Source organism: Dermochelys coriacea, chromosome 1, assembly GCF_009764565.3.
Source record: "Dermochelys coriacea isolate rDerCor1 chromosome 1, rDerCor1.pri.v4, whole genome shotgun sequence".
NCBI classification, from domain to species: domain Eukaryota; kingdom Metazoa; phylum Chordata; order Testudines; family Dermochelyidae; genus Dermochelys; species Dermochelys coriacea.
The window spans coordinates 268,624,384-268,648,140 of record NC_050068.2 but is presented as its reverse complement, the minus strand read 5'-3'; the positions used below and the strand labels follow the sequence as shown (position 1 = coordinate 268,648,140).

The following is a 23,757-nucleotide window of genomic DNA, read 5'->3' as shown; positions in this document are numbered from 1 at the left end:
CACGGTAAACCTTGCTGTTAACATTACATACATAGCACGTGTGCTTTCGTTACAAGGTCGCATTTTGCCTCCCCCCACCGCGTGGCTAGCTCCTCCCCTCTCCCCCCGGCTAACAGTAGGGAACATTTCTGTTCAGCCACAGGCAAACAGCCCAGCAGGAACGGGCACCTCTGAATGTCCCCTTAAGAAAAGCACCCTATTTCAACTAGGTGACCATGAATGATATCACTCTCCTGAGGATAACACAGAGAGACAAAGAACGGATGTTGTTTGAATGACAGCAAACATACACTGCAATGCATACACTCCTAAAGTACATCTAGGAGAACCGCAAATGCCAGGGCAAATTAATCATTAAACATGCTTGCTTTTAAACCATGTATACTATTTTAAAAGGTACACTCACCAGAGGTCCCTTCTCCGCCTGGCGGGTCCAGGAGGCAGCCTTGGGTGGGTTCGGAGTGTACAGGCTCCAGGTCCAGGGTGAGAAACAGTTCCTGGCTGTCGGGAAAACCGGTTTCTCGGCTTGCTTGCTGTGAGCTATCTACAACTTCTTCATCATCATCATCATCTTCCTCGTCCCCAAAATCTGCTTCCGTGTTGCCTCCATCACCATTGAAGGAGTCAAACAACATGGCTGTATAGATGTTTCTTTGGTGTGGTCTGGAAATGAACCGGCTGCACGTTGTGCAGCTGGCTCACAGTGAAGGGGCGTGGGGGATTGCGGTTGGGTCCATGGGGCTGGGGCCCAGTGAAGAGGTCCTGAGGACCTGGGGTGGAGGGTGGGCAGAGCATGCCCTCTCACAGGACCCCGTCAAAGTAGGCCCAAGCAATGGGTGGTAAAGCGGCCCTCACCTCTTGAAGTAAGCACCAGGGAGCACAGCCCCGTGGCCTACCGAGACAGGTAGGCAAGAGAAGGACCCCTGACATGGCACATTTTGGACCGGTGCCACAAGGCTTGCCTGAGACCCCGGCTTAATGGGGGGCAGCAGAGGGAAGATAGCAGCCCCTAGTGGGTCAGAACAGGGAAACACGAAGGCCGCTCTCTGGGGGTCATCCTCTGAGAAAGGGAAGGAGATGGCTCCAGGGGTGGTAATAGTATCGCGGGAGATGGAGGGGATAGGGATGGGGTTGGCATCAGGGGCAGGGCAGGCCTAGAAACAGGGTCGGGGAGAGGGGCAGAGATGGGATCCTGGGCCCCAGTAGCTGGGCTGCTGGGAAGTAGTCCCTCTCAGTCAGGCTCAGGAGTCTGGGGGGGGGGGGTGGGAAGCGGGCCCTCTGCTGGGCTCAGGCTCTATGGCAGGTGTGACAGCCATGGCATCAGGAGGTGGATGATCTTTGGTGGGGCCCCTGGGTGGGGCCAGGAAGGAGGTCAGTTGCCCCGCACCACCAAGGGATGCCCCTGGTGACTTGGGCCCCAGCCGTGAAGCACTGGCCATTGCCTCAGTAGGCTCAGTGGCCATCAGCAGGGTGCCACCTGTGGCTGGGCAGATGGAAGAATCCAGGGGACCCTTGGAGGCAGAAGCAGCGGTTAGGGGGAGGGAGCATGGGGAATGCAGGGCCAGGGTGAAGTCACGCAGATCGAGGCCAAATGGCAGAGGGTTGTCATGCCCCTGGGTGACCGGGGTCAGTCCCAGGGCCTTGATCTCCTCTTAGATGGAAGGGAGATCGCCTTCCACTACCCTGGGGTTCTCCCCACCAGTGCCCGAAGCGATGCTCGCCTCGGGACTCCAGATTTTAAGGGGGCAGGAGAGCTCCCTCGCAGGCCTCCGTGGGAAGAGACTCCAGTGGAGGGGCAGCGCTTCTCTCTGGTGCTGCCATGTTTTCCCCAGATGGCACCAGTGGATGGAATACACCCTTGGGCAAGGCAGAAGGCATCGGTGCCCCATTTCCTGGTCTTCTGGGGGGGCCTCCGCATGAGATGGAAGCCTTCCACTTACCCCGCTTCCCCTGTACTAGGGCCCAGCCCTCCATGGCATCATCTGGGGGCTGGCTAGCAGGGGTCGGGTCGGAGGGCAGGGGTGATGACTCAGGGACTGTGGGAGGCAGCGGTGAGGTGGCACAAGGGAGGGAAGATTCCCCCTGGGGCGGGCCCTCTCCCATGCCCGGTGGGTACCCCCGCTGCACCCTCCTCCACAGGCCCCCTAGACTGCATGCAGCGGAGGCGGAGCTCTCCTGCTCATCTGGGCATACTGGGGGAGGTGTCCCTGGGGCCCGAGCGGGAGCAGTGATGAACTGAGAAGGAGGAGGAGTGGCTCCAGGTGCTGGGCAGCCAGGGGTCCCTCTGGACGTGCCCCATCACCCGGCAGAGGTAGCACCAGGCCTCCCACATTGAATACTACACCCGGTAGCGGGCCCCCTGGTAGGGGACCATGAAGGACCCCATGGGCACCTCTCCGTACGTGCTGCCACTGGCAGTTGAAGCTGCACCTGCCGGCGGAACGAAAGGACGTGAGGGAGGGCAGGGTCTTTGCAGCCTAGTGGGAGAGGGCTAACAACAGAGATTGGTTTCCCCAGGGTGGAGAGGGCAGGTAACAGGACGGCTTTGGGAAGAAAGGGATGGACAGAAGTCAGGACTATTCGGACGTCCAGGTCCTCTAGCGGCTCCGGGGGGGAACCCCCCCTGCCACTGCCAGGCCTTTCTCCACCGCCTCTTGGGCAGCGGCCTCCGATGCTAGGAAGAAGACGACCTTGCCATACATTTTGGAGGCTGCCACAATTGCCGTGGGCCCCACCACCCTTGCCAATGCCTACATGTAGGTTTCTACGTGGGGCGAGGCAGGCACCAGGAGACAACGGACGCCGTGCTTCCTGGTCAAGGTGGAGAAGGGACCACAGTCACTATAGATGGTAGCAGAGGCAGTGGTCAGAGGAGATGACTTAGGGGCAGGCGGGGGGGGGGGGGGGGCTGCTGCCACCTAGGCGTATGCCCTGGGAGCCAGGAGAGGGAGACCCGCAGAGCTGGTGGAGGGAGCAGCGGGTAAGGACGCCGTGGCCGGTGGCAGGGCCACGGCAGTGGGGGAAGCCCCTGCCATGGAGGGCCTGGTCTTTTTGGTGGGGCCCTTTCCCTTCTTCTTCCCCTGGCACTTCCTGCCAGATGGGGGGGGCTTCCCCAGAATCGGAGGGGGCACGGGATGTGGCAGCAGCGGAAGTCACCCTGTTGCCCGCCACTGCCGGTGCCCCAGCAGGGACGATAGCAGGTGGTTCGGCAGCAGCGGTTGAGGTAGAGGCTAGTGTGGGTGATGAGTAGGCAGGTGGAGGAGGGGCGGTGGGGGCTGCCTGAGGGGTCCCACCCGCCTCGTCCCCTGCCATAATAAGAGGTGGGAGAACAAACAGCGGGGGGGGGAGGGGGAAAGGAACATGTCGACCACTCATCCCTGCTAGGGAGGGGAGGAGGGCGCCGGAAGGGGAAGGCTGGATGGGGCAGGGGGCTCTCAAGGACACTGGGGCGGGGGGGGGGTCTGTTACCAACTCAGGATGGGATTCTGGCTCCTTTAACTGTACTGGGGGGGTTACAATAGCATTAAAGGGGTGCAGTGATATGAGGGGCACAAGTGCATGGGAGGGGAGCATAGGCACACAGAGCGAGGGATTATTCAGGGCAAGGGGACAGTAGGGGGAGGGGAACCAGGAAGGAGACCCAGGGGCTAGATTCAGAGGCTGGGGCAGGGCAAACAGAGCAGCAGAGGGAAATGGATGGGGCAGACAAACAAACTGAAGCTAGTGAGGGGGGCTGGAGCAAAGAGGAGGGGCAAAAGGCTGCAAGGGAAAAAGCTGCGGTTTGCTGGGTGGGGGTGCGGGAAGAGGGACAGTCCAAGGAGTGGGGAACATGCACTTGCAAAAGTCAGTTTTGGCTGGCTGCTGCTTCAGGCCCAAAAGGTGGTGAAAGCACATGGCAAGCCGGGTGAGCAGCTGAGTCTCAGAGGCAGGAGCTTGAGGCAGATGGTAAGTGTCCACTGTGGGCGGTGGAGGGGGCAGAGATGGTGGTGCAGGCAAAGGGGGACACACAGATGGACCAGGAGGCAGTCTTCATGCCACACCCCATGTCCCCACAAACACAGTCAAAACCCACACCACAAGAGCACAGGTCAAAAGTTACTCAGTCTTAGGAGGCCCCCTCCACAGTGATCTGCATAGTCTCTGTGCGCTCCCCCAATGGCAGATTGTCCTCTTCTTCTCCTCCTCAGGGCTCCAACAGCTTCTCAGCAGTAAACACAGCAGCAGCTTTAGGCAGCAGTCTGGTGGCCGGGCAGGAAGGGCCCCTCACAGGTGGTGGTGGTGGTGATGCGCACAGCAGCAACAGCTGGGGCTGGGGTCCCTCACTCCCCACCTCTGGGGATTAGGCCAGCAGCCCCCCGCACCCCAAGAGGCTGTAGCTGAAGCAGCATCAACTGAGGGTTGGGGTGTTCTAGCAGCTAGCCAGCAACCAGGTAGCAGAGAAGGAGGGGGTGATGTCTGGCCCAGCCAAGGGAGCAGCGGAGCAGGAGCAGGAGCAGCAGCAAGAGCCCAGGCCCTAGCAACAGCCTCTCACCTCCCTCCAGGCCAGAGGGCTATAGGAGAATAGTCAGAGGCAGAGCTTCTAGCCACTGGAGAAGCAGATTGCTGTTCCATGAATGACCAAAGCAAGAACTATCCTAGAGCAATCAGGAACCTGCTAGAACCAGTTAAGACAGGCAAGCTAATTAAGACACCTGGAGCCAATTAAGAACATACTAGAATCAATTATGGCAGGCTGACTAATCAGGACACCTGGTTTAAAAAGGACCTCCCATCAGTTAGTGGGGGGCATGCAAGGAGTAAGAAGGTGTGCTTCTGGAGACCTGAGGAATACAAGCGTGATTAGGCTTCAGGAGGAAGATCCTGTTGTGAGGATAAAGAAGGTGCTGGGGGGAAGACCTTAGGGAAGTAGCTCAGGGAGTTGTAACGCAGCTGTTAGAGGAGATGTAGACAACTGCAATGCACAGGGCCCTGGGATGGAACTCAGAGTAGTGGATGGGCCTGGGTTTCTCCCCAACTCCCTATTTGATATAAGAGGAGTTGACCTGGACTGTGGGTCCCACCAGAGGGGCAGGTTTCTGGCCTATCCCGCAATCCACTAGGTGGGCCAGCAGAAACTGTGGGGTTGTTCTCCTCCTTTTCCCCATGCTGACCAGTGATGAGGTTAGCTGAGTGAATGGCAGGTTTGGCTACTTTTGCCAGCGTCTCAAACTGAGGGCTGCTATGAATCTCTGAGGCAAGCATATCTACCAGTAAGCGCAGGATCCACCAAGGCAGAGAAGGAACTTTGTCACAGTAGAAACAGCATGCTGACAGCCAAGCCAACTTTCACTTCTAGACCCTCGCATACTCACTGTGGAAATGAGCATTGCTGGGTTGGGAGCATACCAAAAGCACTGAGTACACATCCTTTTAGATCACTTTGACAACCCTATCAGTAGTGTGTCTGAACAAAAACAAAGACATGGATCACGGATCTGAACCATTGTGGATATCAAATCCAGTATCATATCTATCTGGTCAGTACCAGTTATTCAGAAGAAGGTGCAAGAACCCAGCTAGTGAGCAGTTATGGTACTCACAGGGGAGGTCTCCTACCTCCCATTAGAGGTTGGCTTATGATTGAGGGATAAGTGTTTATATCCCTTCCAAAACCAGGGAGTAACTAGAGATCAAAGCTTTTCCAGGGCTACTGAAATAATGTCCAGGGCAGAGAAGAATCTGTTGCTTTTCAGGAAGGTTCACATGAAGCATACAGAAAAGAGGGAAAGGAAGAGTGGAAGTTTTCCCAATCTTCTACTGCCCCAGAAAGCACTTCACACTTGATGCAACCAAGGAAGCGCCAAAACACCTTCAGAAAATATCTGACCTCCCGAAGCAGAGACTCCTTCATCTGAACCTGGGTAACCTACAGTTAACGGTGTGGGCATCAGAAGAGAAGTGTAATTCTAAAGAGTTTCTCTGTTAGTCTCTCAATACTTTTTGGTGTCCAGACAGAAATCAAACAGGAAATCTCATTCATTCATTCATTCATTCTGTTTCTGGTCAAATTATAGTGTGAGGGGAAACTAATTTCTTCAGGGCAGGGACTGTGTCTTTGTTGGTACAGTGCCTAGCATAATGAGGTCCTGGCCTCTAGACACCTACCATTATACCAGTAGTAATAATCACAAAGTTCTGGTGATCTCAGCTACATTAGAATTTCTCCAGGATCACAGATTGAAGTACTTTGACCACATACCATAGAAAAGCAGGTACTAGCCCTAGCAGCATTATTTAGGCAGGTACAGTGGGCTCTCTAACTGAATCTCATCAGCTGTCAAGACTAATTAGAACGATAGATTAGACATACCAACACCTCCAAAAGATAGGGTTTGGAATTAGTTCCTCTAGCCACAAGAAAAGGTTATTTTTATAGCTCCAGAAACCTTTCTACAACTCTCTGGGAAATAATTCTCCTATACTTTTGTTCCAATCCATGGCATAAATGAGGGGGACATAAATGAGCATTCCTAGAGCTGTAAAGATAAATCTCAAGCATTATGGAGAACACATGCCAATTGTATCCTATTCACCTCATCCAAAATGCAGAGTTCCTGGGTCTCAGGAACTTGTAGGCAATCTGTTAAAATCCTGTACCAGTTAGCATGGTAGGTATCTGGGAAAGTATTAACAAGGGGAGTCAAGGCTCCTGTTGCAAAACTCCCTATTGACTTTGTGGAGACAAGTGTAGAGGAAGACTTGGAAGGTTAGGTTCCATTTTGCTGCAGAGGCATCCTATGATAGGAAGATGCTACTGGATTGGTTCCCAAATAATTTCTTAAATAACAAAGCTCTTGCTTTACATGATAGTTTGGGGGAGGACTTTCTTTCCTGCCTATTATTTTACTATAATATTAGTTAAAACTTGGCTTTTCCCTTCCAGTTTCTGAGGTTCACTTCTTGCTACTTTCCATTTGTGATGAAAGAGGAGAGAAGCTGTGCAGAAGAATGAGAAATTTCTTACCTTATAGTTTTCTTTCTGTTAGCAGCTTCTCTCATCAAGTTTTTGTATTAATATTAATAATTGGTTGCTGGAATATTTTTACAGCTCTGGAAGAACTCTACTAATGGCCTTCTACCTAGTTATTAACATCTTGTTACCATGTCTCCTGTAAAGAACCACTATACTTATTAAGGCCAACATTTTCAAATGTGACTAGTGATTTTGACTTTTGGGGTGGGGATTGTTTGTTTTTGAGCATCCAACTTTTGGAATATTTTAAAAATGTTTGATCATCAGAGGGTGAATGCTCCATACTTTCTGAAAGTCAGATGTCTTTAGGGTGACTCAAGTTCAGTACCCAAAAATTAAGGTACCGACTCATTTAAAGAGCCTTCAAATTCTTTGTCTAAATTTATCAACCTAGTACTGCTATTTCTGACAGCAACTTTTATGGATGTTGTCCTAGGTTTAGTGGCCGTTGTGAACTCTGGGACTCCTAACGTACCTATCCCATTGCTATTGCTGGAAGCAAAAAATGTATGGGTAAATTTTTTAGGGTAAATTTCAGGTGGAAAAAAGTGGTGATTGAGAGGGGGAGGGAACTGTTACAGCTCAGGGCAATTGTACCAGTATTCCATCTCCATGGCACAGTCAGAGCACCAGCTCTCAGGCTTCCAGCACCCCGCACCCTGTCACCTCTCTTTGCTAGAGACACAGGTCTTTCCCCGTCCTGACTGGAGTATTTCCAGGATGCAGAGCTCCCTCCATACACTGTCAAATTCCCAGGAAATCCCACTGCCTAAGGAGGCCTGCTTTAGCTTTCTCCTCAGAGATAGTACACAGTAGCACATTGCCACAGTTAAGTTACCACACAGCTCTTTCTAAGCAAGGGCATGCATTCTTAAAGTAAAAGCATTAGAGAGTAAAAGTATTACATATTGAAACAATAAAAGAACTTCCAAGCTTGCTTATAAACTTACTACAGATCACCCCAACTCCAACATGGGCCCTGGCCAGTGAACAACCATTCAAACCCCACTAAGAGCTTTTTCCTGTGGTTACAAGTTCATACTCACTTGTGCTCAGAACAAGAAAATGTATCAACTGTGAGTTACTCCTTTATGCTGTTTGGGTCTCTTGATCCTGTGAATAGATAATTCATAGACAAAAGTCCCTGCTCCACAAAAGATCAAGTCCATAGATGAGAATTTGCCATCCCCTCCTCCCACTTATTTCCTAGGAAACCCACTCAACTAACAGTACATTTTTGTCTTAGCTCATTGTTTTAAAAAAGTCCTTTGAAACTCATAACTGTTCCCAAGGTTTATATTAGTCATGTCTCCCGGACAAGTTACATACAATAACACAAACATTTACATTTTTAATAAAATATGGTCCTTAGATACTTTAACTTAATTCAATAAGCTTTGTTCAGGAAATTCCCATCTCTATCACAGGAACTAACTGATTTATTCCACTGACTGAACCTGCATAGCTTCCCTTCTGTGCTGGGAAGAAAGTGTTATAGATTGTTCCATTTCTTACCTCTAATTCTTCTGCTTGTTACCAGTCCAAATGCTCAGATAATTTGTTAACCAGGTCTCTTTGAATAAATATGATGGACAGAGACATATCAAATGTTGTAATAAAATGCAAGTGTATTTCATCTGCCATTTACTACCATGCACAAATTTTGTAATTATTAAACATGTCAACGGGAATGTTTAAAATAAATAGCTTGGAAAATGGGTTTCAAACTTACCAAAACAAATATGTGCAGGATGGGCCCCCTAATAATTGTCTATTAGGCTATTTTCACAACAAAAAATGCTAAAGATTTTTAAAAATAAACTCCACAAACTTAGATTGGGGGAATAGACTTTGTAACAGCTTCCTCCTGACACATGCAAAATTCTTCCCATGCCCCCCTGATATTAAAACAATCATCCTCTAATAACTAAAAACCTTTATATTCCAGCTTAGCAAAAATATTCCAATGTAATATTTTTCATAAGGATTAATATATAAAACAAGTTTTTATTTTACATTGCTCTCTGAGTTAAAAGTGTGTCAAAAGAATAATGTCAAAAAGTGAAAAGTCATCATTTTAGCCAGAATCCCATAATTCTAAATTGGCTTCTCCAATTAACCTCACACTTTCTTTAAACAAACACAGTCAGCTTGTGGATAAAGACTACTAACAAATTTTAGGCAGAAAGGAGGCTTTTTTGCCCCCCCAAATGTTGGTAAGGGTTCCAAATTCAGGTTTAGAATGGAAGTCATCGTCCAACTTTAACTTTGCATCACTGCTATGATTTCATAACATCTCAGTGCTTACACACACTGCACCTGTGATGCTGCAAATCCTAAATCCTGTATTTCCCCACATCATGAAGGAAATCTCCTAGTTTGTGACAAATCTGACTAAACAAAGGTGCCCTATGGGTGTGGAAACAGAACTTAACCCATCAGACTCTAGAGTCACTGCTGCAGGCCCAGTCTCAGCAACCTTGGAATCATTCAACAGGCACTTGCAGGTCCCAGTTCCCCATAGGGAGTCGGCTCCACTCTCAAGTCCCATTTCTGGTGCACTACAAACGCCCATCCTGCATACCCTTACTGCAAGGGCTCCCTTCATCCTACCATATTGGTTCCACTGCAGCCAGGGGCATATTTATAAGGCCCCATAATGTAAATTTCAAACTATCCTTGAAATTGTTTTCATAGTTGTGATGGGATGGACTAGATTCGGAAGTCCACTGCTGGTGGCCTCATGGCCCTGCCACACCCTGCCCCAGAAAAGGACAGTCAAGAGGTCCTTCAAGCTACCTAGAGTGGCTGTGCGGAAAGCAGCCAATCAGGGCCCAATAGGCTAGTGTAAGAAGAGCTGCAGGGGTAGGGTAAGATTAGTTCCTTACTTGAACTGGAGGATAGTAGATGGTGTGCCTGGCTGGCTGAGGGAGCTACAGGACCTTAGACAAAGAAGTGCTGGTAGAGGCTGAGGGGAACATGAAGGAACTCCAGGCTCGCTGCTGGGACTCCACCAGGATGAGGCCCTTGGGTAAAGGTGAAGGATGTGCTGGAGCTACAGGGAAGTGGCCTAGGGAATTAGAAAAGCAGCAATGTGCCTTAGATAAAGGGACATGGCATGGCTGCTATCTATAGGGTCCCTGGGCTAAGACCCAGAGTAGAGGGCTGGTTTAGGTCCCACTCACCAGCCATTGGGAAAGCAGCCTGGACTTTGATATACCCCCAGAAGGAGAACTGAATTCTTTTAGTGGCCCAGCTGAAGAGCTGGGGATAGAAAGGCCCTAAGAGGGCAAAGACACTACCTCCATCAAAGGAGCCCTGGGGTATTGCTCTATACCAGAGCTGGGAGAGACATTACAGAGGGCACTGAGAGAGGCCCCTGTTGGACTTGTACCCTGGAAGGAGTTTGCTTTGCTTTGCTTTGACCTCACAGACCGTGTATGACTAGCCCAGGGGGCTGAATCAGTGAAGACCCACTGCAAACACACACACACAGAGTATGTGCATGCAGGCACATGAACTGAGAAAGGGGGTGCTTGTGTCAGGTGAGGGTATCCCATCACAATAGTGCATTTATGAGGTGAGTTTATTAATATCCACACCAATGACCTCCTTTGTCATAGTAACTAATGCAATTCAAATGGGAAAAAGCAGACTTTTAAAAAAAGGCAAAACCTTAACAAAATAAGCTATGCGAACAAGAGGTGATGCTGTGTGCTGTAACTGCCTCAATGAGACACATTTGGATTGACCACGTTATCCATAAGTGCCAGAATTCCAAGTGAAATGGGGAAATGTCCAAAACAAGAGACATTATAATCTTTATAGCATCCCATGCTGTAAGTTGTTTTTGCTGCTTACTCTAGTTCATTTTAGGTCCTTGTACTTCTTTTCTGAAGTACATTTCTTACCATGGAAATAATTGATGTGGCTATCCCTAAACTCTTCCTGTGAGGTTGTTTAATTTCATGGTTGGAAAGCTATACCATGATTGTAGGTGGGGACCAGGGTCCCCTTTAATATTTTACATCCATTTACGGAATGGATTTTGTTATGTGCACCAAAGTGGAGGTGATGTGTGACACATCACCTTCATATTGGTGCACATAACAATTCATGTGGTGGGGGTCTGGCTAGGGGTGAAGGCTCTGGGGTGGGGTGGGGGATGAAGGGTTTGGGGTGCGGGAGGGAGCTCAGGGCTGGGGCAGAGGGTTGGGCGTGGACTCTCCTTCCCTCTTTCTCGCTGTAGCAACTTGGGGCTGGGGAAGAGGTGCTCCAGCGGTCCGTGCTGGGGCTGGCACAGATGAAGGGGCGCCTCTCCACTTCTCTGTCCCGCCCCCCCCCCGGCGCTGGTGGATGGAGGGGTGCTTTTCCCTGCTGCAGTCCTGAGCCTCTGTGCTTAGAGGAAACTTAAGTGGGGATGCAGGAGTCTGATTTCACAGAACAAATATATGAATGTTAAAAAGTTGAGGACTGTTCTATCTGTGTCCTACTAGACTTTCTTTCCTCCACTATAAAGCTGAGGTGTACAAAAGAGTGGAATCAGTTGAAAAGTAATTTCCTTAACGATGAATTATTTGTCAGTGAATTTTTTTAAAAACAAACAAGCAAACTCACCACTCTTAAAACCCATTTTAATTCTCACTACCTAAAGGCCAGTTCAGTTAAAGCTTGCCATTTGGGAGTTAATGTTGACTCTTACACTTTTAGCTACAAGTAGGCATGCGTTGTGTATATACTTACTGTAGTCTGAAATATTTCACTTGATTAGAGCTCATACCACTGTTTTAGAACAGTGATAGCCTTGCATTGGCATAGTTCAGAGGAAGACTTATCCTATACTGAGTCAGAGCATTGGTCCAAATGGTCAGCATCTTTCCTCCAGCAGTAATCAATATTGGCGCTTATACTGTGTGGGGGAAAAAATCCCATCATATACATCTAGCCATTTGTGTAACGTTGTACATGACAAGGGAGGCATGTCTAAAGGTCTCTGCGCAAGATTGGGATTCAGAAATCTCAGTTCTAACCCTAAATTTGCCTTATCTATGAATTTCTAATTATTCCATCACTGTAGTCTATAGGCACCAAATATCAGAATTAGATGCATAGCTAATGTGTAACATTAGTAGATGTGTAACATGACCTCTGCTTTACCTATTTTGCCTTTCTGAAGGGTTATGTTTGGATGTTGATAAGGAAGGTGATGTCAGTTTGTTTAGCAGCTTCCTTTATTGACAGAAGGCTTTTACAAAAAGGAGAGTCTGGTATCATACTCTGACCATGAGAAGACTTGCACTCTGCATGAGCTACAGTGCCAAGAAACTTGTGTGATGGTTATGCCCTAATCTCCCATGCATCTAAGAATGGACTGTGTCAATCACTGGGTCCCTGTTGATCATAGCATTCTCAGAATGAAGCAGGAGGAGAATTCTATAGATAGCTAACTTATTAACATGTTAACCCACATTAAAGATGATGACTTTGAAGCTGGTCTGGAGATGGAGGGAGAGTCTGGAGTACTAATGCAATATGCTCTTGCCAATTTGTATACTTAAATATTCTGATTATTTTTATAATGCCTATCACAATAATTTCTCCTTCCTTTTAAGACTGTCTGCTTAATGTTGTTCAGAGCAAAAGTTACTTTGGGCCTTTGCTCCCACTGCTAAGAAGAATGCTTTGTGTTAGCTTTGCCTAGAGGTAACAAAGGCTTGGATAGATGTGGAATGACACACAGCTAAGAGGAAGGGGCACGGTCTTCAGGCTAGCCAAATGTGAAAACAGATATTTCTTTCCACTGTTGCTGTGTATGTGTCTGAGGAGATAACTCTCTAGCAGGACACAGACTTTGCCCCATTTTGATAACCATAGGGCAAATTCTGTCAATGGAGGGTTCAGTAATAGATGCTTCCAATTCCTCCAAGCACTTCTTCCAGTAAGCATCCCTTCTTTCCAGGTTTAAGCATAAGCTTATTTCATTCAGACATGGTTTTTTTTTCAGACTATTGCCATTGCCCTTCTCTGCTAAGAAAGAGAAGTGAAGATGGCTATTAGCTGCATCTCACAATATCCCTTACTGAAATGATATTAAGGCATGGTTAATACTTTCCCATCCAAACTTTGACAGAAAATTGGGGAGGAGGGGAGGTTTAGAGAAAACAAAAGGTTTTGTGAGACATGTCCAGACATTTTTGATGAAAACAGTACTTGTTTTACTTTCTTCAGCATTTTCTGTGTGGAATCATTTCCCGACCAGTTCAACGTAACATTCGTGTCAAACAGAGGAGAGAAAAGGGAGGGGTTCTGCAAATGAGAACTCTGGCAAGAGGGGCAGCTTCTTATTGCTATTTTTGGGATGTAGCAGACATGTTCTGAGCAAAACTATCCTGTGTCTGTATCAAGCTCAACCAGAACTTGTAGGTAGCTTAGCAGCAGTTTATGCTTGACTCTGTTAAAGGCTGCTGCTGGATCTAGAAGTATTAAAATTGATGTGCTTCTTAATTTTCTCCTTTGGGTGTTGTGCACAGAATTAAATTTTTTTGGTACAGAATATTTTAAAATTGTGCACATTTTATTTGTTAAATGTGGAGGCTCCAGCATGGTGTTGGGGAGCAGAGGCCACTGGCTGCACAAAGCTGGGAGATCACTGAGCAGCTCTTCTTCTCCCCACCCACTGACATAGACTCAGCAGTGAGGCTGCACCCAACCCTGATACAGTGCAAGGACCAGGCTTGCCCCAGAAACACCCCAGGGCATTGCCCCCCTGCATCTGGCATGGGAGGCAGGCTCAGGAAGGCAGGATCCAAATGTGGAGGGACTTAGTGTGGGGGAGGTCCAGGTATGGGTTGAGAGGGTTCTGTGTGGGGCAATCTGGGTGTGGGTGGCTCAGTGGGGGATCTGGGTGCACAGGGACTTGTTGAGGGTGGGGTTCTGGGTGCAATGGTAATGGGAATCTGCAGGGGGGGTCCAAGTGAAGGTGTTTGGGGTCAGCAGGGGGTCTGGGTGTGTGGGGGGATAGAGCTCAGCAGGGGGTCTGGGTGTGGGGAAGCTCAGTGGGGGGTCCAGATGCTGAGAGAGTGGGGCTCAGTGGGGTAGGGATCCAAGTGCAAATGGTTGGGGCTCAGTGGAGTGGGTATCTGGTTGTGGCTGGCTCATTGGGGTGGTCAAGGTGCAGGGGAAGTGGGCTAATTGTGGGGGTTCTGAGTGCAGGGGGGTAAGGTTTGGCAGGAGGGTCTGGGCATGGGGGTGGGTCTGGATGCATGGGGATTGGGTGGATAAGAACAGTCATACTGGGTCAGACCAAAGGTCCATCTAGCCCAGTATCCTGTCCCCTGACAGTAGCCAATGCTAGGTGCCCCAGAGGGAATGAACAGAACAGGTAGTCAACAAGTGACACATTCACTGTGTGACAGACTTATTTTACCAATCTGCCTGGGGCTTCAGATCAGGGTGAGACTGCAGGATTTTTAGGGGAGGAGATGAAGGAGCACACGAAGTGACTAAGTTTAAAGCTTTATGAACCAAATAACAGCGGTGAGTGCTGGGCGCACCCCCCCCCATCACTCAGAGGGAGGAAGAAAGCATTAGTGCCCGAGCTCTAACCCACTTTCATACTTACACACGCACAACCTAAGGCTGGCCAAGCCTGGGTGTAACATAAGGAGAAGACGGGGCGGAAAGGGTAGAGGAGAGTTCTGCCCTTGGCACAATTCATCTAGGGTCCGCTGTAAATCTCCAACTTGCTTCAGCTCTTGGGAGGATTTAAGCCCCGCGTTCTTCCGGGGGCATTTTCATCCAGGGACCCTTGTCCCCTGTGCTCTTGGTACCAGTCCAAACCGGTCTTCTGTGGCTTCCTTAGTTTCCCCAAAACACACCAGTTTCAGGGTCGCAAGACTGTTTTTTAACTCGCTGTCCTTCACAATTTTACTAGTTTTGCAACCCCTTCAGTTCTGTCTGGCTTAGTTCTCCTTTCTCATGGCTGATCGGGGTTGAGATACAGGTTTCTGGCTGTTTGGCAGCAGAGAGCTTGTTTGTGTATGCTAGCCTTGGGAAGCAGTTTTGTTCCTTATTTTTTGGGCCTAGCTGGATCATCGAGTTAACCCTTTCCTTTCTCCCTTCCTCCCCCTTCAGCCTCTTGTAACCTGCAAAGGAATCTTCCACTCCACACTCACACCTTCAACCCTTCCCAAGATATTTTCCAATGCATATAAAAGCGTTAGCAATATACAACGCTGGTGCTGACCCAGGGGACCCCATGGGGGGCGCACATTTTATTGTGACAGTTGTTGTCCATTCCCAGCTTCTGGCAAACAGAGGCTAGGGGCACCATCCTGGCTAATAGTCAGTTATCTAGTTCTTTTGAACCCTGTTATAGTCTTGGCCTTTACAACATCCTCTGACAGAGTTCCCCAGGTTGACTGTGCATTGTGTGAAGAAATACTTTGAAGTAAAGGAAGAACATAATACAAGTAGGAGGGGCTGACCCAGTACGGCCCTTCTGAGGTCTCCTCTAGGTTTAAATGTCTGCAGGGGGGAGCTTCTACCACTTCCCCTGGAAGATTATTAGGGCCTAATTAGAGTCCATTAGCAGCAGTAGTTCCCTGATAACTAGTTTAAATGTGCTAGGCCCCCATGTATCCCTTTCTTTTCCCTACTTGTCCCTCCCTTCCTACTCCCCGTTGGGCTGGATTGCCCCGGGTCCCTCTCCTCATGGCACTGACTGGCCCCCAATGAAGAGACACTTCAGAGGTTGGGTTTTCCACATTGAACCGTCCTGCCACCTGTGCAGCCCCTTCCCGCCCCCTCCTCTCTCTCGCGGGGCGGCTCCGCTTCCCAGGAACAAGCCTGAGGCCAAAAATGCTGCTCAGCGCCTTTGCAGGGCATGGGAGGCACCTCTGGCCCCCGGCAGAGCGGCGGCAGCAGGCAGCGCGGGACAGGCCCGCCTGGCCACGGGGTCAGAGCGCAGGCTGCCCCGGCCCCGGGAGGAGCAGGGTGAGTGTGGAGGAGGCTGCGGGGGAAACACGCCCAGGGCAGGGCAGGGAGCTCCGTGCCCCTTGGCTTGGGGGGGAAGCCAGGGCCCTGGAGCGGGCGGGGCAGAGGGAGGCTCCGCTGACGGGGATTGCCGTGCGGAAGGGAGGATGGCGGGAGGGCCTGCGGGCAGGTCGAGGGTAGGTGGGGCTGGGCTGTGGAAGCCTGTCTCACCCTGGCACCGCACAGAGCCCCTAGGCCATGGCAAAGCACGTGCAATCCCGAGATGTTTCCGTTTGGCCCTGCCAGTCATTTTGCAGGCGACGTCTGTCGTGAATTCTGGTTGAGGAAACTTTGCAAAGATTTGACAGGTGTGTGATAGGGGTTGTTGATCTAGGTGGCTGTGATCAGCTGTTGTTTTCACTAGTGCTTCCCTCACGGGGGAGCTGTTGTGCCCTCTAGTGCGGTGGTTTTTGAGCTGCGGTTCACGGACCCCTCGGGATCTGCAGGCTGCCTAAGATTTCCAAAGGGGTCTCTGCAGCTCAAGTCAGAACTTTGTAGGGGGGCCCACAAAAGGGGAAAAGGTTGAAAACTGCTCTAGTGCAGGCAGTGGTTCAAGCAGAAATCATTTCTTGCCAGTGCGCTCATGGGAGGGACACAAAGGGGAAGAGGGGTATGTGACCTCCCCATGTGACTGTTCCCCCCCGTCCTACCCTCAGCCAGGTGCCCCATGCTCTCCCCATCCCCTCCCCGTGATCCACATCCATCCCACGTTACCAGGCAGGGGGCTCTGTCCTCCTCCTACTGCGCCGGAGACTTCTGCGGTGCAGACCCCAGGCAGGAGGACTCAGGGGACGCAGCTGTGTGGAAGGGCTGGAGGAGCTCTCCGGAACCGCAGCAGCGAAAGGAGAGGATGTGGGGCCACCCCAACCCTGCCCCCAGTCCTTCCACGCAGCTGCGTCTTCTGAGTCCTCCTGCCTGGGGTCTGTACAGCAGCTGCGCCGGAGGACAGGGTTGGAGGGGCAGGGCCGTGGGCGGTGCAGCCAAGCCAGAGGTGCTGCCAGCGTTCTGCTCCTGTTGCCGCTCTGATTCCAGGGAGAGCCCAGAACCACAGGGCTATCCTGGGAACGGCAGCGGTGAAACCCTTCTCCGGCAGGGCTGCTGTACGACCCGCAGCCCTTCCACGCAGCTGAGTCCTCCTGACTGAGGTCTGTGCGGCAGTCCCACGGAGGACAGGGCTGAGGACAGTGCCGGAGGAGCTGCCAGAGTGGGGCTGCCCGGCACCCCCATGTTCTGCTCCTTTCCCTGCTGCAGTTCCCGGGAGAGCCCTGCGGTTGAGAAATCAGTATCTAGTGCAGCGGGAGGACAGAGCCCCCCCACCCCAAAGTAATGTGGATGTGGGGGTTGCGGGAGGCAGCGGGGACTAGGGGCAATCAGGGTGGGGGGAGGCAGTGGGGGGCTGGAGCCCGAAGCCCTGTGGCCAGAGACTGCTGCCCCGTCACTCCAGGGCTGAAGCCTGAGCCCCACCGCCCCTGGGAAGCTGCTTGGTCCTCCAGCATTGTGCCCCAGGTGTCTCCACAGGTCCCTGCGGGCACCCCAGCAATCAACACCAAGGTTGTGCATCCAGGAGCAACAGGAATGGGAAGGGGCAGCTACTTTCTCCTCCCCAATAGCAGCCCAGGAGGTTGTGGCCGCAAGAAAAGGCATGTGGCCATGATGGCCACATTTGAGAAACACTGCGTCTAGACTTTCATATCCAGTCTTAAGGGAGGCTATCTTAGGCCCCCAATCCTGTACTTCTCTCTGTCCTGGTTCAGAGGTCAGTCATGTGGAGGCAGTTACAGGACTGGGGCCCTAAAAGGTATATTTTGCATGCAAGCTCACCTTGAAGGTAGATACTATAAAGTATTTGATTTTTGAACTGCAGTTAAGTTGAACTTAAAAAAATTAATATCCATCAGTTATCCCTACATAGTAGTTACTCAGTAGAAGCTTTTAGTTGCTGCTGCCAAATATTATCAAATATTATGAATGCTTTTGAACATCTGTGCACTAAAACTTTGCATTAGTAATGGTTTAATAGCTTACATAAAGAATATATAATGAAGACTTTTCTAAACCTTTTTGTTTCTAAAATATTCATACAATGCTTCCATAAATACTATATCGCTTTTTTATATAGAAGGTTTAATTAATACCTTTATAACCCCTGCAGAGGGCAGAACTATCCTATGTCTTTTGTCTTCATTCAACATTGCACTGTACTAGCTTTCAACTAACTGTATACACGTGGAACTCCTAGAATAACTTTCTTTTTAATAAATATGTTCTAAAAATTCTTATTTTCTCATACCTTAATGTTGTTAAGCTGGCTGGTACATAACTCCAAGTCTCTTGCAAGTCATTTTGAGAAAATATTAAAACCAATGTCAAAAGTTTTGACACATAAGAATATTGTATTGTAATTGTTTAGACTAGGCAGAGTAAGTTTTGTGTGCACAAACATTTATTTTTATATATATAACACACAACCCCTCACTTTGCCTAGTCTAAACACCCAAAGATATTATTCTAGTCTGTTTAGTAGCATCTTATTTATATATAATGTGTAATTTTGTGATGTAACCAAAAAGATTTGACTATATTTCTGATTGTTTAGACTAGGCAGAGCAAGTTTGTGTGTGTGTGTTTAAAAAAACATTGAGCAAATAATATCTGGTTTTCATAAACAGGTGATTCACAGCTATGGCTTTCAAAAATTTTGTAAGTGGTATTGTACAAAAATGATTCTCCAGCTTTAGTTTTCAAGTATCAAAAATTGATATTTGTAGAAATTGTTCTAAAGACACTTTCTTATGCACCTCCTTAAACTGGAGATGCCAAACACAGAATTCACATTGGTGTTGCATCATCACATTATTATGGTGTTGAATACATTTCAAATGGCGTTATTAGTGAGTTTCCTCCTCTATTGGTAGTTGTGGTTGGATTTTTAGTGGGGAGAAAAATATATGATCTTGTTACCTAAGCATTTGTCTCTGTTTTGAGTTCCATTAAGAACAAAGGAGCAGGGGGAAATTGGAAGTAGTTTAAGCTACTTTAGCTACTTTCAGGATATTTCTGTTCAGGACACTTCTGTTTACAGTATCTTTTGGGTCAGGAGGATATTAGTTGATCAATGGTATCAAATGCTGTAGAGGGGTCCAAAAGGATGTGCACGGATGTATTTCCTTTGCCTGTGAAAGGAGAATATAATTTATCAGAGAAACAAGCTGTTTCTCTGGACTTTCTGCTGTGACCTGGCCTGGAGCCTGACTGGGAAGGATCTAGGATACTGGGAATTGAGTGGCACTGGAGACTCTTTCTCTCTTCTCCCCCTTCTTCCCCCCTCCCCCTTATTGATTAGCTTGCTTAGAAAAAGCAAGAGAGGTAACTTGTGAGGTCTTAAGCCTCAGTGCTGGTTTCTTTAATACTGGTTAGACTACTTTGTCTTTCAGAGTAGGTCAAAATAAGCAGCTGCAGCCATAAAGGAGAAATATTCAGCTGATTTCAAAGAATAATTCCTAACTCTGTGTGTGTTTAAAAGCATTTTCTCCCTTTCCCAGACTTTTTCCTCCTCTTGTTAGGCTGGCTTCAGCTTTCAGTTGTTTATCAGCTTGGCCCTACCACTTCTTAATATTCACTTCTTATTAAAGTAAGGCAGAAGGTAATGTTTCCAGTTGAGTATAGGAAAAGTAGTAGTTTAAAAGCAGCGCACATGCATGTTTTGCGAAGGTAGAAGTTTAATTTTAAAACCATTTTTGTTTGTTCATTCTATCTGGTTTTCACTTGAATATGGCTTTCATTTAGTCTTCATCTAGCACAGTGCTGGCTTTTAACTATCACTTCTATTTCTTTAAAAAAAAATCTAAGCAGAATGCTGCTTTGCTATTCTGTTTATTGGAAAAAAAGCAGAATATTTCCATCAAGTAGGTTGAATAAAAGTAAAGTAATAATAACTGACACAAACAGAGTAATAGAAGTGAGACTGACAAACTGGGTGAAAGAGTACTTTTTTTTCTTCTTCCTACTAATAGTTACAGGAATATTGGATTAGTTGCATGAGATCAGAGCTGTAGTCCATCTAGATCAGAATGCTGTCTCTGACAGTGTCTAGAACCGGATGCCTCAGGAAAGTGTAAGGACTTTCAGAGTGGATAACTGTACGATAACCAGCCCAGAAAGAACTTTCTTGGTAACTCCTGTTAGCTGGAGGTTGGCTTACGCTGTCAAAAACAAGAGGATTTATATACCTTTTTATTTTGTAAAAAAGAAAACTTAACTAATGTGAATGTTTTAATTAACCCTATAAATTACTATTTCTTTTTTGAATCCTGCTAAGCAGTAAGCCACAACAGAACAGTGTCTTGTGACAAGTTAATTATGTAGTATGTAAACAAAAATCTTTTTGGCCTGTTTTTAAATTTACTGCCATTGTATTTTGGCAGAGAAAATAAAACATCTGATTTACGTTCTCTGTACCATTTATTATTTTTATATCTCTAGCATGTCCCCTCTTACTCATCTCCTTTCACTTTGGTCTTTTTCATTGCCATATGACTGGGATCAAGGACATAAATGTCAAACTTGATTTTAAAATAATCTTGGAGAGACTATCTTTTAATCTAAAATTTAATATCTTTGAGATTGTCAGAAGTAACTGGCCATTGAGACATGCATCATCTTGATGCTCATGCTGTTGATGCTCGTAGTATCAATTTGCAGTGTTTGGGAAAACAGACACTGTATATTTGGTGCTATACAGCCCCAGGTTTGGAGAAGCACAAGGGCTGCCATAAGTAGGCAAAACCCAGGAGGAAGTGGCAAGTAAAATATGCTAGTAGGCATGGAAAGTAAGAGAATTGAGTAATGTGAGGAGGGAGAGGAAAACAAAGTTATATGCTATAGTGATGTAGATTCATAGATACTAAGGTCAGAAGGGACCATTCTGATCATCTAGTCCGACCTCCTGCACAGTGCAGGCCACAGAATCTCACCCACCCACTCCTATGAAAAATCTCACCTATGTCTGAGCTATTGAAGTCCTCAAATCATGGTTTAAAGACTTCAAGGAGCAGAGAAGCCTCCTTCAAGTCAACCATGCCCCATGCTACAGAGGAAGGCAAAAAACCTCCAGGGCCTCTCCAATCTGCCCTGGAAGAAAATTCCTTCCCGACCCCAAATATGGCAATCAGCTAAACCCTGAGCATATGGGCAAGATTCACCAGCCAGATACTACAGAAAATTCTTTCCTGGGTAACTCAGATCCCATCCATCTAATATCCCATCTCAGGGGATTAGTCCTATTTACCCTGAATATTTAAAGATCAATTACTTACCAAAATCCCATTATCCCATCATACCATCTCCTCTATAATCTTATTGAGTAGAATCTTAAAACCAGATAGATCTTTTGCCCCCACTGCTTCCCTTGGAAGGCTATTCCAAAACTTCATTCCTCTGATGGTTAAAAACCTTTGTCTGATTTCAAGACAAAACTTCCTGGTGGCCAGTTTATACCCATTTGTTCTTGTGTCCACATTGGTGCTGAGCTGAAATAATTCCTCTCCCTCTCCTGTATTTATCCCTCTGATATATTTATAGAGAGCAATCATATCTCCCCTCAACCTTCTTTTAGTTAGGCTAAACAAGCCAAGCTCCTTAAGTCTCCTTTCATAAGACAAGTTTTCTATTCCTTGGATCATCCTAGTAGCCCTTCTCTGTACCTGCTCCAGTTTGAATTCATCCTTTTTAAACATGGGAGACCAGAACTGCACACAGTATTCTAGGTGAGGTCTCACCAGTGCCTTGTATAATGGTACCAAAACCTCCTTATCCCTACTGGAAATGCCTCTCCTGATGCATCCCAAAACTGCATTAGCTTTTTTCACAGCCATATCACATTGGCAGCTCATAGTCATCCTATGATCAACCAATACTCCAAGGTCCTTCTCCTCTTCCGTTACTTCTAATTGATGCGTCCCCAACTTATAACTAAAATTCTTGTTATTAATCCCTAAATGCATAACCTTACACTTCTCACTATTAAATTTCATCCTATTACTATTACTCCAGTTTACAAGGTCATCCAGATCCTCCTGTATAATATCCCGATCCTTCTCTGAATTGGCAATACCTCCCAGCTTTGTATCATCTGCAAACTTTATTAGCACACTCCCACTTTTTGTGCCAAGGTCAGTAATAAAAAGATTAAATAAGATTGGTCCCAAAACCGATCCCTGAGGAACTCCACTGGTAACCTCCCTCCAACCTGACAGTTCGCCTTTCAGTAGGACCCGTTGCAGTCTCCCCTTTAACCAATTCCTTATCCACCTTTTGATGTTCATATTGATCCCCATCTTCTCCAATTTAACTAATAATTCCCCATGTGGCACGGTATCAAATGCCTTACTGAAATCTAGGTAAATGAGATCCACTGCATTTCCTTTATCTAAAAAATCTGTTACTTTTTCAAAAAAGGAGATTAGGTTGTTTTGGCACGATCTACCTTTTGTAAAACCATGTTGTATTTTGTCCCATTTACCATTGACTTCAATGTCCTTAACTAATTTCTCCTTCAAAATTTTTTCCAGGACCTTGCATACTACAGATGTCAAACTAACTGGCCTGTAGTTACCCGGATCACTTTTTTTTTCCTTTCTTAAAAATAGGAACTATATTAGCAATTCTCCAATCATTCGGTACTACTCCTGAGTTTACAGATTCATTAAAAATTCTTGCTAATGGGCTTGCAATTTCAGGTGCCAATTCCTTTAATATTCTTGGATGAAGATTATCTGGGCCCCCCGATTTAGTCCCATTAAGCTGTTTCAGTTTCGCTTCTACCTCAGATATGGTAATATCTACCTCCATATCCTCATTCCCATTTGTCATGCTACCATTATCCCTAAGATCCTCTTTAGCCTTATTAAAGACTGAGGCAAAGCTTTTGTTTAGATATTGGGCCATGCCTATATTATCTTTAACCTCCACTCCATCCTCAGTGTTAAGCGGCCCCACTTCTTCTTTCTTAGTTTTCTTCTTATTTATATGGCTATAGAACCTTTTACTATTGTTTTAATTCCCTTTGCAAGGTCCAACTCTAGTTGACTGTCTCACTTGATCCCTACATGTTCTGACCTCAATTAGGTAGCTTTCCTTGCTGATCCCTCCCATCTTCCACTCCCTGTATGCTTTCTGCTTCTTCTTAATCACCTCTCTAAGATGCTTGCTCATCCAGCTTGGTCTACAACTCCTTCCTATGAATTTTTTCCCCTTTCTTGGGATACAGGCTTCCAATAGCTTCTGCAGCTTTGATTTAAAGTAATCCCAGGCCTCCTCTACCTTTAGATCCATAAGTTCTTCAGTCCAATCCGCTTCCCTAACTAATTTCCTTAATTTTTGAAAGTCAGCCCTTTTGAAATCAAAAACCCTAGTTGCAGATTTATTTTTGTTAATCCTTCCATTCAGTTTGAACTGAATTGGCTCATGATCACTTGAGCCAAGATTGTCCCCTACAACCATTTCTTCTATGAGGTCCTCGCTACTCATCACAATTAAATCTAAAATGGCATCCCCTCTAGTCGGTTCAGCAACTACTTGATGAAGGAATCCATCAGCTATCGCATCTAGGAATATCTGAGCCCTATTATTATTACTAGCACTGGTCCTCCAGTCTATATCTGGGAAGTTAAAGTCTCCCATGATCATGCAGTTTCCATTAGTATTTACTTTAT

At 47.3% G+C, this 23,757-nt stretch overlaps 1 long non-coding RNA gene across 1 annotated transcript; it reads right to left on the bottom strand.

The window, feature by feature from the left end:
* Window positions 1–12,225: 12,225 nt before the first annotated feature.
* Window positions 12,226–16,343, bottom strand: LOC122455686. The gene is made up of 2 exons (XR_006274084.1): window positions 16,217–16,343; window positions 12,226–13,039 (listed from the first exon to the last, which is right to left on the bottom strand). It is a non-coding gene; the product is annotated as an uncharacterized LOC122455686 (long non-coding RNA).
* Between the last annotated feature and the right edge of the window lie 7,414 nt (window positions 16,344–23,757).